The following is a 12,636-nucleotide window of genomic DNA, read 5'->3' as shown; positions in this document are numbered from 1 at the left end:
GTACATGATACAGTTAATGAACTATTGAAATAACAAATCCATTAAGGTCCCTCACCTTTGATTATAGTGTAAAACTTACATTTCACATTTTTGTTTATAAGATAAACATATGCAAAAACTACTAACTAGAAAATAATAGTCCAACTGTTGAGAAAAATAGGATTTGCGAGTGTCTCTGTAATATAGACATGTTCTTTTATTGATAAAACTGTAATTGTCGCGAAAGAATATAATCAACATATGTACATGCCCGTGTCCTTCGTTCATTTATGTTAGAGATCAATATTTTAACATGTAATATTGAGTCAATGCGTATGATCTTTGTTATTTAAATGCCATAGATGAATCTAGCAACTGATTCAGAACAATTATTTGAAAACGAATGTCTACTTTCTTCTTCACAAAATACAACTTACGAAGATTTTTCTTGTTGGTGTATGTTCAAAAAGGTTGATATATATTCACTAATTCAAAGAACAAATCTTTGTCCCGTTACCTTTTTCCCGAATGTAATCTACCGAATTAGATTATTTACTGTCTTTGTAATAACATGAGCAACACATCGGGTGCCTGATGTGGAGTAGGTTCTGCTTACACTTCTGGAGCACCCGGAGATTTTGGTGGTATTCGTCTTGCTGTTGTACTGCTGTTGTGTCTTTGTTTTGTTTACGCATCGTTGTCAATATAATGGAATTGTATGCGACTGTCGTACAACAGTAGGACAACCGGAAGCGCCTGAGTAGGGATTTCGGCGCTCAGTGATACGGTTCACTAGACGACGTTGTCAACACGTAATGGCGGCCAGAACTTTACGTTGATTTTTGCATTTCAGGCTGATAAGTTAATGATATCATAATTTGATGCTTGAACATTATACTATACACGATAACTTAAGAAGGAAAGGCTTACTTTTTATTTTTAGCTGACATATTATACAAGAAAGTGCGTTCATCTAAATTTATAGACTGCACAATTGAAAAAAAATGAACCGACGTGTAAAAGAATTGATGCAGGAAATATCATTCATTTCATTTTTATTCATCATAACCACCAACATGAAAGAAGATCAAATTCGGATTGGAACTCAAGCTATCCGCGTTTGACTCCGGTGATAAACCAATTCACAAGACATCCGTTTTCCCGAGTTGAACCCCACGGCACATGGCACACGACTATTTCGTAAATCTGGGAAGATAAACACCAAATACTGAACAAAGTGAGTGAAATTAAAATTCATATGTGGTCAGTTCATACCGACAATTAGTTCTAACACCTGGTACCACTGCAATTTGTCTCTGATATGTATTATGTTCCCGGTGATTTGATTATTAGCCTTATTAGGCCAAACAAAAAACATGCGTGTTCTGAACTTTTTTACCTTCCTATTTTTTGAAGCGAAATAAAGCCTACATGAATTTTAATTTTTCAAGACGCAGTGTTAAAGTCATAATGTCCCTCCCATAGACTCAATCAGTCAATGTATAAAAAAATTATAAAAATGGTTAGATGGAAGAAAAAAAATCCTACCTACATGTACCTAAAATATACCCTATCTATCTATCTATCTATCTATCTATCTATATATCTATCTATCTATCTATCTTTATCTTCATATTTCCGCACTCAGTCACAATTTTGACTATTACGTGCCGTTGCATGCGTGGTTTATCATGCTTATTTACAATTTAAAAGAAATAAATTTGCAGTAATATTAAATTACATTGCATTGGTGCTTAGATAAAATAAATAAAGTAAAAATATAAGGAGCAAGGGTCGATGTTTGCCTCAACCTTCGGGTTAATCTGAATTGATGTAATATTTTTGCCACTTTTATAAACATGATAAAACACTTAAATCTTCTATACATTCATTGACTTTTAATAGTACATTGTAATAGTTGATTCAATTAATTCATATGAAAGATTTTAACTGATTTATCTATAAAAGATGCTCAAATTCAAGCTTTGATATGAAACAATTATCAAATATGCCATGATATGTCACTTTTGAGATGGTTTTTGTCAAAAAAGAAAATGACTGCATCCATTTCAATTCTCAACCTCTAAATATGTTATGTAAAATGTTTTGCAGCTCGAGTTATCATTTCAAACTGGACAGTGTACAGCGGCAAGTATTACAAAGTGATTGGATCAGATCAAATCAAAAGATGTAAATCTTGAAGCACACATTCCGACTTGTAGAATAAACATGATAAAGAGATGAAGGAAAGACAGTGAAAAACAGGAAATATTTTAAAGGGTAAACATGGTACACATTTCGTTTTTAAATACAATGTATAGTAATATACTGACGATGAAATCAATTTATGATAGTTTCCATCAGGAAATAAGCGTAGCTCATTTTATCTTTATTGTTATATGATTTACACTCAAATAAATTGTATAAAATTTCAGATAAATAGTGTTTGAAGTAAACAATACAAAGAAAAAATAAGTTCGGTAATTGAGAACAAAGAGTCAATTCATGTCACAAAAGTTGGATGTATAAGTACGCAGCCACACATTGGGCTGACTGAGCTTTGCTTTTAATCAAATTTGGCCACTTTCTTTCAAATATTTTACAATAATAAAAGAGAACTTGTGACATGATTGCCAATGACATGAATGAGATATGTTTGTACCAGAGACCAAAGTGCATTAGATGAGTACTGAAAAGTGTCTCTTGTCCTCTACATCAGGAATACTGGTACAAGCATTTTTTATTGGAAAAAACTTGCTTACAGATTGTGGTTTAAAGTATATTTATTTCTTAGTTATAATGTATATCAGTTTCTGGTACCTTTATAATATACTTTTGATATGTCTCCATTTGTTTTATTTTAATGTTTTATACGTAGATACAGCTATTATTTCAAATTGGACAATGTTCAGCGGCAAGTATTACAATGTGATTTGGATCAGATCAAAAGATGTTTACATTGAAGCATACATTCCGACCAATAGAATAAAGAGAAAAAGATGATACAGTGAAAAACAGGAAATATTTGAAAGGGTAAACATTTCTTTTTTAAATATAACAGACTGATTATCATATAAATATATGTTAATTTCCATCAGGAAATTAGTATACCTCATTTTATCTTTATTGTTACAAAATTTGCTTTACACTCAAATAAATTCTATAAAATTTCAGATAAATAGTGTTTGAAGTAAACAATACAAAGAAAAAATAAGTTCGGTAATTGAGAACAAAGAGTCAATTCATATAACAAAAGAGGGATGTATATGTACGTAGCCACACATTGGGCTGACTGAGCTTTGATTTTAATCAAATTTGGCAACTTTCTTTCAAATATTTTACAATAATAAAAGAGAACTTGTGGCATGATCGCCAATGAGATAACTTTGTACAAGAGATCAAAGTGCATTAGATGAGTACTTTAAAGTGTCTCTTGTCCTCTACATCAGGAATACTGATACCAGCATTTTTTTATTAAGAAATACTTACTTACAGATTGTTGTTTAAAGTATATTTATTTCTTAGTTATAATTAATATCAATTTCTGGTACCTTTATAATATTCTTTTGATATGTCTCCATTTGTTTTATTTTAATTTTTTATAGATACAGCTATTATTTCAAATTGGACAATGTTCAGCGGCAAGTATTACATTGTGGTTTGGATCAGATCAAAAGATGTTTACATTAAAGCATACATTCCAACCCATAGAATAAAGAGAATAAGCAAATACAGTGAAAAACAGGAAATATTTGAAAGGGTAAACATTTCTTTTTTAAATATGATAGACTTATGATAATTTCCATCCGGAAATTAGTATACCTCATTTCATATTTATTGTTACAAAATTTGCTTTACAATCAAATAAATTCTATAAAATTTCAGATAAATAGTGTTTGAAGTAAACAATACAAAGAAAAAATAAGTTCGGTAATTGAGAACAAAGAGTCAATTCATATAACAAAAGAGGGATGTATATGTACGTAGCCACACATTGGGCTGACTGAGCTTTGATTTTAATCAAATTTGGCAACTTTCTTTCAAATATTTTACAATAATAAAAGAGAACTTGTGGCATGATCGCCAATGAGATAACTTTGTACAAGAGATCAAAGTGCATTAGATGAGTACTTTAAAGTGTCTCTTGTCCTCTACATCAGGAATACTGATACCAGCATTTTTTTATTAAGAAATACTTACTTACAGATTGTTGTTTAAAGTATATTTATTTCTTAGTTATAATTAATATCAATTTCTGGTACCTTTATAATATTCTTTTGATATGTCTCCATTTGTTTTATTTTAATTTTTTATAGATACAGCTATTATTTCAAATTGGACAATGTTCAGCGGCAAGTATTACATTGTGGTTTGGATCAGATCAAAAGATGTTTACATTAAAGCATACATTCCAACCCATAGAATAAAGAGAATAAGCAAATACAGTGAAAAACAGGAAATATTTGAAAGGGTAAACATTTCTTTTTTAAATATGATAGACTTATGATAATTTCCATCCGGAAATTAGTATACCTCATTTCATATTTATTGTTACAAAATTTGCTTTACAATCAAATAAATTCTATAAAATTTCAGATAAATAGTGTTTGAAGTAAACAATACAAAGAAAAAATAAGTTCGGTAATTGAGAACAAAGAGTCAATTCATATAACAAAAGAGGGATGTATATGTACGTAGCCACACATTGGGCTGACTGAGCTTTGATTTTAATCAAATTTGGCAACTTTCTTTCAAATATTTTACAATAATAAAAGAGAACTTGTGGCATGATCGCCAATGAGATAACTTTGTACAAGAGATCAAAGTGCATTAGATGAGTACTTTAAAGTGTCTCTTGTCCTCTACATCAGGAATACTGATACCAGCATTTTTTTATTAAGAAATACTTACTTACAGATTGTTGTTTAAAGTATATTTATTTCTTAGTTATAATTAATATCAATTTCTGGTACCTTTATAATATTCTTTTGATATGTCTCCATTTGTTTTATTTTAATTTTTTATAGATACAGCTATTATTTCAAATTGGACAATGTTCAGCGGCAAGTATTACATTGTGGTTTGGATCAGATCAAAAGATGTTTACATTAAAGCATACATTCCAACCCATAGAATAAAGAGAATAAGCAAATACAGTGAAAAACAGGAAATATTTGAAAGGGTAAACATTTCTTTTTTAAATATGATAGACTTATGATAATTTCCATCCGGAAATTAGTATACCTCATTTCATATTTATTGTTACAAAATTTGCTTTACAATCAAATAAATTCTATAAAATTTCAGATAAATAGTGTTTGAAGTAAACAATACAAAGAAAAAATAAGTTCGGTAATTGAGAACAAAGAGTCAATTCATATAACAAAAGAGGGATGTATAAGTAAGCAGCCACACATTGGGCTGACTGAGCTTTCATTTTAATCAAATTTGGCAACTTTCTTTCAAATATTTTACAATAATAAAAGAGTACTTGTAGCATGATTGCAAATGAGATAACTTTGTCCCAGAGACAAAAGTGCATAAGATGAGTACTGAAAAGTGTCTTTTGTCAGGAAGACTGATACATGTATAAGCATTTTTATAAGAAAATACTTACTTACAGATTGTGGTTTAAAGTATATTTATTTCTTAGTTATTTTTTATATCAATTTCTGGTACCTTTATAACAAACTTTTAATATGTCTCCATTTTTTTTTATTTTAAAGTTTTATAGATACAGCTATTATTTCAAACTGGACAGTGTTCAGCAGCAAGTGTTACAATGTGGACAGTAAAACTACCGATGGTCGTCCGCAAAGCTTCAAATACAATACAGTTATCTCTATTCTAATGCAAAACAATTTCATTATTCAATTTCAATCATGATTTCAGTGTAAAATCTTCATTAAAGAAAATTCCGCGAAAAGATGTTATCTTCTTTGGTCCCTTCCCTAGGTGACGTCATAGGTATGCTTCCGTCGTCAAACATATACACCGGGCGTTTTCTTGCTTCTGTGCCGCTTCAGAATAAAATAAAATTTGATAAAAAGAAGATTTTTAGGTGCAGCTTGTGAGTTTTTTGTCTTATTATTGTAGAAATTACATGTCAATATATTCAGCGATTCAAAATGTCGGCTTCCTTAGTTACAGACAAGGAGATAGAGAATTTTACGCGTACTGTCATCCAATCAGAACCATTGTTACAAAATAATTGCATTAGAATTAATCATCTATGCTGTAAAATTATAAAAAAATTAAGATAGTCATTTACTGAATAGAGTCTTAAGAAGTGGTAATTGTTTACTTTTATTATTTACCAATTTACTCCTATTAAAGATGTGTCATTATTTGTAAGAGGTATATCTGGGAAATGCAAAGTGATTAAATATGTTAAACTGTATCCTTTTTAAAAATGTCAGATTTCAGGTAAAGGGGAAATAACTCTTACAATATCAAAATTTTTAAAATAAGAACTTTGAGAATATAATTTTTTTAACTTGTATATCATGGATATTTGAATTATTACACTATGATGTATAAACACATTATCATATGATGTTAAAACACATTACCAAAAAGAGTGCATGTCAGAGTTTAAGTCAAGGGGAAATAACCTTTACAAAATCAAAATATTTAAATGAGAAATGTAAGAGTATTACATGTATTATATTGTTTTCAACTTCAACAAAATGTTTTTTAATACAGTTTGTTCTTTTTATCAAAAGTAAGTATTAGATGTTCATATATTTTTATATCTATCCAGCACTTGAAACTATTTTTTTCTTCAAATTATCATCAAATTTTATATTTTACAGAATTTTCATACAATAATGTGCAGTCAAAAACTTGTTTTTATTCTGGACATGAATTAAATGAATCATGAACCAGATTTCTGATTGTGATAGTGGTAAGTAAATGTAGCCAACTATGTTTTTAATATTCACATACATAAAAATGAATATAGGTTGAAACTGTCATCCAGCAGTTAACAATTTTTTCAATTCAGAAAGAAAAATGTGCAAAAAAGTAATAAATTTCGGATTGAAACACCTTATAAGAAATTAGCTTAAATGTCATGAAAGTAATTATATGTTGATTCTCATATTTTTCTCTGTGATTTATAAATTTAATTCCTTCTGGCAAGCACTGACTCAGTATAGGACTTGAGAAAATTGTCAAGACAAATCACAAATGAACTATTTTAGAACATGAACCACATAAAAATTATTTTGAGAAATACTATTTGAGAAACACTGTCAACATGAAGCACATTAAAACTATTTGCGAAACAACACTGTCAACATGAAGCACATTAAAACTATTTGAGAAACAACACTGTCAACATGAAGTACATAAGCTATTTGAGAAACACTGTAAATATGAAGCACATTATAAACACTGTCAACATGAAGCACATTAAAACTTTTTGAGAAACATTGTCAACATGAAGCACATTAAAACTATTTTACAAACACCGTCAACATGAAGCACATTAAAACTATTTGAGAAACACTGTCAACATGAAGCACATTAAAACTATTTGAGAAACACTGTCAACATGAAGTACATTAGCTATTTGAGAAACACTGTAAATATGAAGCACATTATAAACACTGTCACCATGAAGCACATAAAAACTATTTGAGAAATACTATTTGAGAAAAATGTCAAAATGAAGCACATAAACTATTTGAGAAAACTATCAACATGAAGCACATAAAAAGTATTTGAGACAAATGTCAACCTGTAGCACACAAACAATTTGAAAATAAATTGTCAATCTTAAGCAGGCAAACTGCTTGAAAGAAACTTCACATGTAGCACAAACCCTACTTGATACAACTTTCAACATGAAGCACATAAAAAGCCCAAATGAAATATTCAAATAAAATTTGGTCCTGTCACGTTGGCCACTTTACTGAGTAAAGAGTTTCCAGTTGATACCGCGTGGAGGTGTGACTTGGACTTGGTCATATTAACCCATTTATCAACCTTTTATTTTTTTTTTCTTCATTATGTAAGAAGATTTTTTTTTTATTAAAAAAGTGTAATTTATGTTTACAGTATAAATTTTAATATGAGCATACAACACAACACATACTGTATCTATATTTTTTATACGATTCTCACCAATTCATCTTATACAACAGATATTGTTTTTTACCAGCTAAGTCGGAACTTCTACTGTATTATGTTAAAAAAAAAGATTTCTCACCGAACATTATATTTGAATATATTCTGCTTTCAGAATGTGAAAACAGATGAATTCAAGTGTACAGCTACAACCTACTGAAATACATGTGATATGGGATATTTGGAACTAAAATTGTTTATGTAAAAATGTTATTTGAATGGAATTATTTCAAACATGTGTATTAAAATCTGTGATGACAGTTTGTAAATCTGATTCATCCAGATCAACTAAATTAATGCCAAGATTCTCAAATTCAAGAAAGAAGTCATTAAATATCATATTATCAGAGTCCGTGTCTGTGTCTGATTCAGAGTCATAAAGGGGTTCAACTTGGGTTTTGTCGTTTGGTTTTTGGATATTTGCATCACCAGAAGGTAACATTGTAGGGCCGCTTGAATTTAAACAAGACTGGCCACATTTACATCCAGGACCGCACGATTTTCTTTGCTTCCTACATCCACACTGATTGCCACTACAATTAGATTTAATACACCCACACCCAGCTGTCCATTATTTTATATTGTTTGAAATTTTTCTCTAAATTTTCAACAGAGTCCCAAACAATGCTTAGTAAATTGTTTTCAACCTTCCAGCCATGGTCATTCAAAATTGGATAATGCACCAAATTTTGATTAGCTTGCTGCCATACAAGTTTAACCCAACAAGATCTTTTCCAGTGTAAAAATAATGCATCATTAGATGGCAGGAAAAATTCTTCGGATGGAACTCTACAGTAAAGTGCATCTCTAATTTTTGAAAGCCAATTGAAGTGATTTTCTAACGGGCTTAATGTTTCTACAAAAACAGATTGAAATAAATAATGGGAGAGTCGATCCTATCCTTTAAGAAGACAGAGGAACATTTCCTCCAATATTCACACCCAACTAAACGTAAAAAAGCAAGAAATCCTGCATTTTCTCTGTTATCACTATCACTTAAAATTCCCAACCACCCCTTTACAATATTATTGGAAGTAATGAAATCTGGATATTTGAAAAATATCTGATAAAAAGAAGTTTTACCATGGTCCCTAAAAAAAGATACATAATCACATCAAGTAACAATATACAACATTTGAAAAATTGATGGTATATCGTCAAGATTGTCGTTTGAAAGGCACTGTAAATCTGGATCATTTTTCATTGACTGAATAAGCTTATTCATGTTTAAATATATGACATCCTTTTTAAAAGTAAGTTGAACAAAAACCTGTTTATCTAAAGTTTTTATAAATGGTAAACCAATGTTGTATGTGTCATTGTCTGGCGAATAAATAAGCACAGTATCACACAAAGTTTGTTCAGTGTGTAACCATACTCGACTGTCCCCCTCTGATATATTAGTTTGAAAATTTTTGATTATTCTTATCTCATTTTGGACAACACATTTTGATAAAGAAGAATTTTCAAAACCACCACCAACAACAAATGTTTGGTTCAATTTGATAGCATTTTGTGAAAGTAATAAAAACTGTTCACTTATTAACAAGAGGCTGTCACAACGACAGCAAACCGGATTTATTAACATTTATTTGTGTCCTGGCAATATCACAAGAACCATTACTGATGAATGGTGAAAGTGAAAATCGTCAATATCAAATTTGACCTCCATTTTGTCATCAGTATCAACATATAAAAATTTGAAAAGCTTAGATTGAATGGTTCATGAGTAAATGCAACAACCTGAATGGAAACGCCATTTTACGATCTTTCAAGAACCATAACTCCTGAACGGTAAAAGTCAAAATCGTCATTATTGAACTTGACCTCTATTTTGTCATCAGTAACAACATATTAAAATTTCAAAAGCTTTGGTTGAATGGTTCATGAGAAAATGCACAGACACGACGGGAAAAACCATTTTTCAATCTTTCAAGAACCATAACTCCTGAACGGTAAAAGTCAAAATCGTCATTATTGAACTTGACCTCCATTTTGTCATCAGTAACAGCATATTAAAATTTCGGAAGCTTTGGTAGAACAGTTCATGCATAAATGCACGGACACGACTGGAAACTCCATTTTACAATCTTTCAAGAACCATAACTCCTGAATGTTAAAAGTCAAATTGATCATTATTGAACTTGACCTCCATTCTTTCATTAGTAACAACATATTAAAATTTGGGAAGCTTTGGTAGAACAGTTCATGCGTAAATGCACGGACAACTCCATTTTTCAATCTTTCAAGAACCATAACTCCTGAACGGTAAAAGTCAAAATCGCCATTATTGAACTTGACCTTCGTATAGTTGTCAGGAATAACATATTACAATTTTAAAAGCTTTGGTTGAAGGGTTCATGAGTTAATGCACGGACAACATTTGATTGCCGCCCGCCCGCCGTTCATCCCCAAATCAATAACCGACATTTTTGTCACAAAAATCCGGTTAATAAAACCAATTGTTTTTTGTTGTTTCTATTTGTCAAAAACTTCAACCAATCTGAAGGTAGTTTGGAAGATTTGGTAAAAGAAACACCAGATGTAGTTTCATTTTTTAAATCACGTCTGTTCCTCTCAATGTCCTTTGGGGAAAGTGGAGGCGACTGATCATCAAAAACCAGATGCACTTCAACTGTAGTATTATAATCAAAATAGGGTAATATGCATTTTCTGTAAAGGTAAATAATATAATCAGTGAAAGTTTTATGTGAAGATAACAAGGGTTTGGTATGTAAAAAAAACATTCCATCTATAACCACACATTGAGGGGTTTCAGTTAAAATATTTGTGAAAGAATCTGGGTATCGTGTACGGAAAATCTTTAAGGTTTTTGACTTGTCACCTTTATATGGTAAGCCATCAGAGTCAACAATGGCTTTGGGTAAAGCAATAAACTGTTGAAAATCAGAAACTGGTATGTTTTGATTTTTGGACCAGGAAATTTGTTTCCTAAGTAAAGAATGTTCCAAGCGTTGATCTTTTAATTCTTTTTTAACATAAGAAACAGTTGGTGGTTTAAATGAAAAACCAGTAATTTTTTTGGTTTTATTATGTCTAAATTTAAAGTCAGTCATACAAGATTTTATGTAGGTCATCAAATGAGTAGTGGCTACATTTTCATATGATAACAAGTCATCTTTCTGTAATTTTGTCAGAATTATTTTATCATTGAAAAAATGTGATAATGTTTTATTCTCAAATTGCACTAAATTGCGTTGCTTGAGATGATGTATATATAAAAGTATGTTTTCTTCTTCAAACGTTTTCCTAGTAACAGCAGGTCTGGCTTATTGAATGAAAGTTCGTTTTTTAAGTTTGTTAGGACTGTAGCTCTATGGGGAAGACAATGAACTAGTTTTGACAAAGCAGAAGAGGAAAAAGTTGTCATTGCACCCTTTACTTCACGGTTGATACAACTCTCGTGTGCTTCATCCAACCCCTGACTATGAATGTTTCTGCCAGATATGTTAACAACAAAAGCACCCTCTTCAAACTTTTTAATAATGCCAGCTGGAAAATTTTTCAAGTCCGCTATATGATATGGTAAAAGTCGTGCATAATATTTGTTTTCAATGATTTGTGTAATTTTAGTCACTTCTTTAATACAAAAGTTACGAAGTTCCCAGTTACCAGAACGTATAGCAAGGAAATATGAAATATAAGTGAAGCAGTGCTTATATATAAGTACTTAAGAAAGTATTCCAAAATCTCCAGTTTTCATTTTCCACACAAAGCTGTTCTAATAATTCTTCATATTCAAAAGAAAAATTTTGGAAAAATTTCATTTGTTTTTGTATTTTCTCTAAAGGGGAAAGTGTAACATATGATAAAATTTCAGATACTCTTTTAATATGAATAAAATGGTCATTTTGGTCATGATTAAAATGAAAATATTTAATGACAGTTTCTATTTGAAAACGAAAAAGTGATTCCCAGAATTGCAACAAGAAATTATGTGTTTTATCAAAGTTCAACGCCTGTATAACTGAATTTGCAGTTGCACCTTGATGGAAAATTTCAATGAAGTCTTTGAGACCAGCATCAAGATACAACTTCATAATCATCCTCTGATAATTTTTTAGTATGTGCCAGTCACCTGGAAAAGGGAGGACCCAATCAAGTTCGGATCCATATTCCCCTTTTAGCTTTACTAAGAGGTCATATGTCTTTCCATCACCAACAACAACTAAATGGTTGATATCCTGACCAACATTTAAATTTTGATGCAATATCTCTAATGACTGTTTGACAGTATCTTTATTGTCACATTGTTCGTCCAACAAAGACAGATATTTAACCTCAGATTTTTCAATTAGAGTATTGTTAGTTTTTTTACTTATAAAATCTTGAATACCAGGGGATTGGGAATGGCTATTTGGACAGGGCAGTTTACAAAAACAATATTCAAGTAAAGTAGAAGCACAGCTTTGGGCCACTGCAATTTCAGAATCTGATTTTTCAAAATCATTTACAATGAAAATTTTTTTTAAATTAGATTCATGTCTGTTACTATTGGAATGT

General features: G+C 30.5%; 2 long non-coding RNA genes across 3 annotated transcripts; both read left to right on the top strand.

Moving 5' to 3' along the window:
* The first annotated feature begins 738 nt into the window (after window positions 1–738).
* On the top strand, window positions 739–5,846 carry LOC143076380 (uncharacterized). Of its 2 annotated transcripts, none has more exons than XR_012978631.1 (7): window positions 739–1,216; window positions 2,092–2,259; window positions 2,858–3,012; window positions 3,585–3,739; window positions 4,296–4,450; window positions 5,007–5,161; window positions 5,714–5,780. It is a non-coding gene; the product is annotated as an uncharacterized LOC143076380 (long non-coding RNA). The 2 variants fall into 2 exon arrangements; XR_012978630.1 differs by having other exon boundaries at window positions 740–1,216; window positions 5,706–5,846.
* A 420-nt stretch (window positions 5,847–6,266) lies between these two features.
* LOC143074716 (uncharacterized) lies at window positions 6,267–8,461 on the top strand. The gene is made up of 2 exons (XR_012978027.1): window positions 6,267–6,886; window positions 8,228–8,461. It is a non-coding gene; the product is annotated as an uncharacterized LOC143074716 (long non-coding RNA).
* Window positions 8,462–12,636: the final 4,175 nt, after the last annotated feature.

This window comes from Mytilus galloprovincialis, chromosome 5, assembly GCF_965363235.1.
Source record: "Mytilus galloprovincialis chromosome 5, xbMytGall1.hap1.1, whole genome shotgun sequence".
NCBI classification, from domain to species: Eukaryota; Metazoa; Mollusca; class Bivalvia; order Mytilida; family Mytilidae; genus Mytilus; species Mytilus galloprovincialis.
The sequence above is the reverse complement of the archived record's forward strand: the minus strand, read 5'-3'. Positions and strand labels throughout refer to the sequence as shown.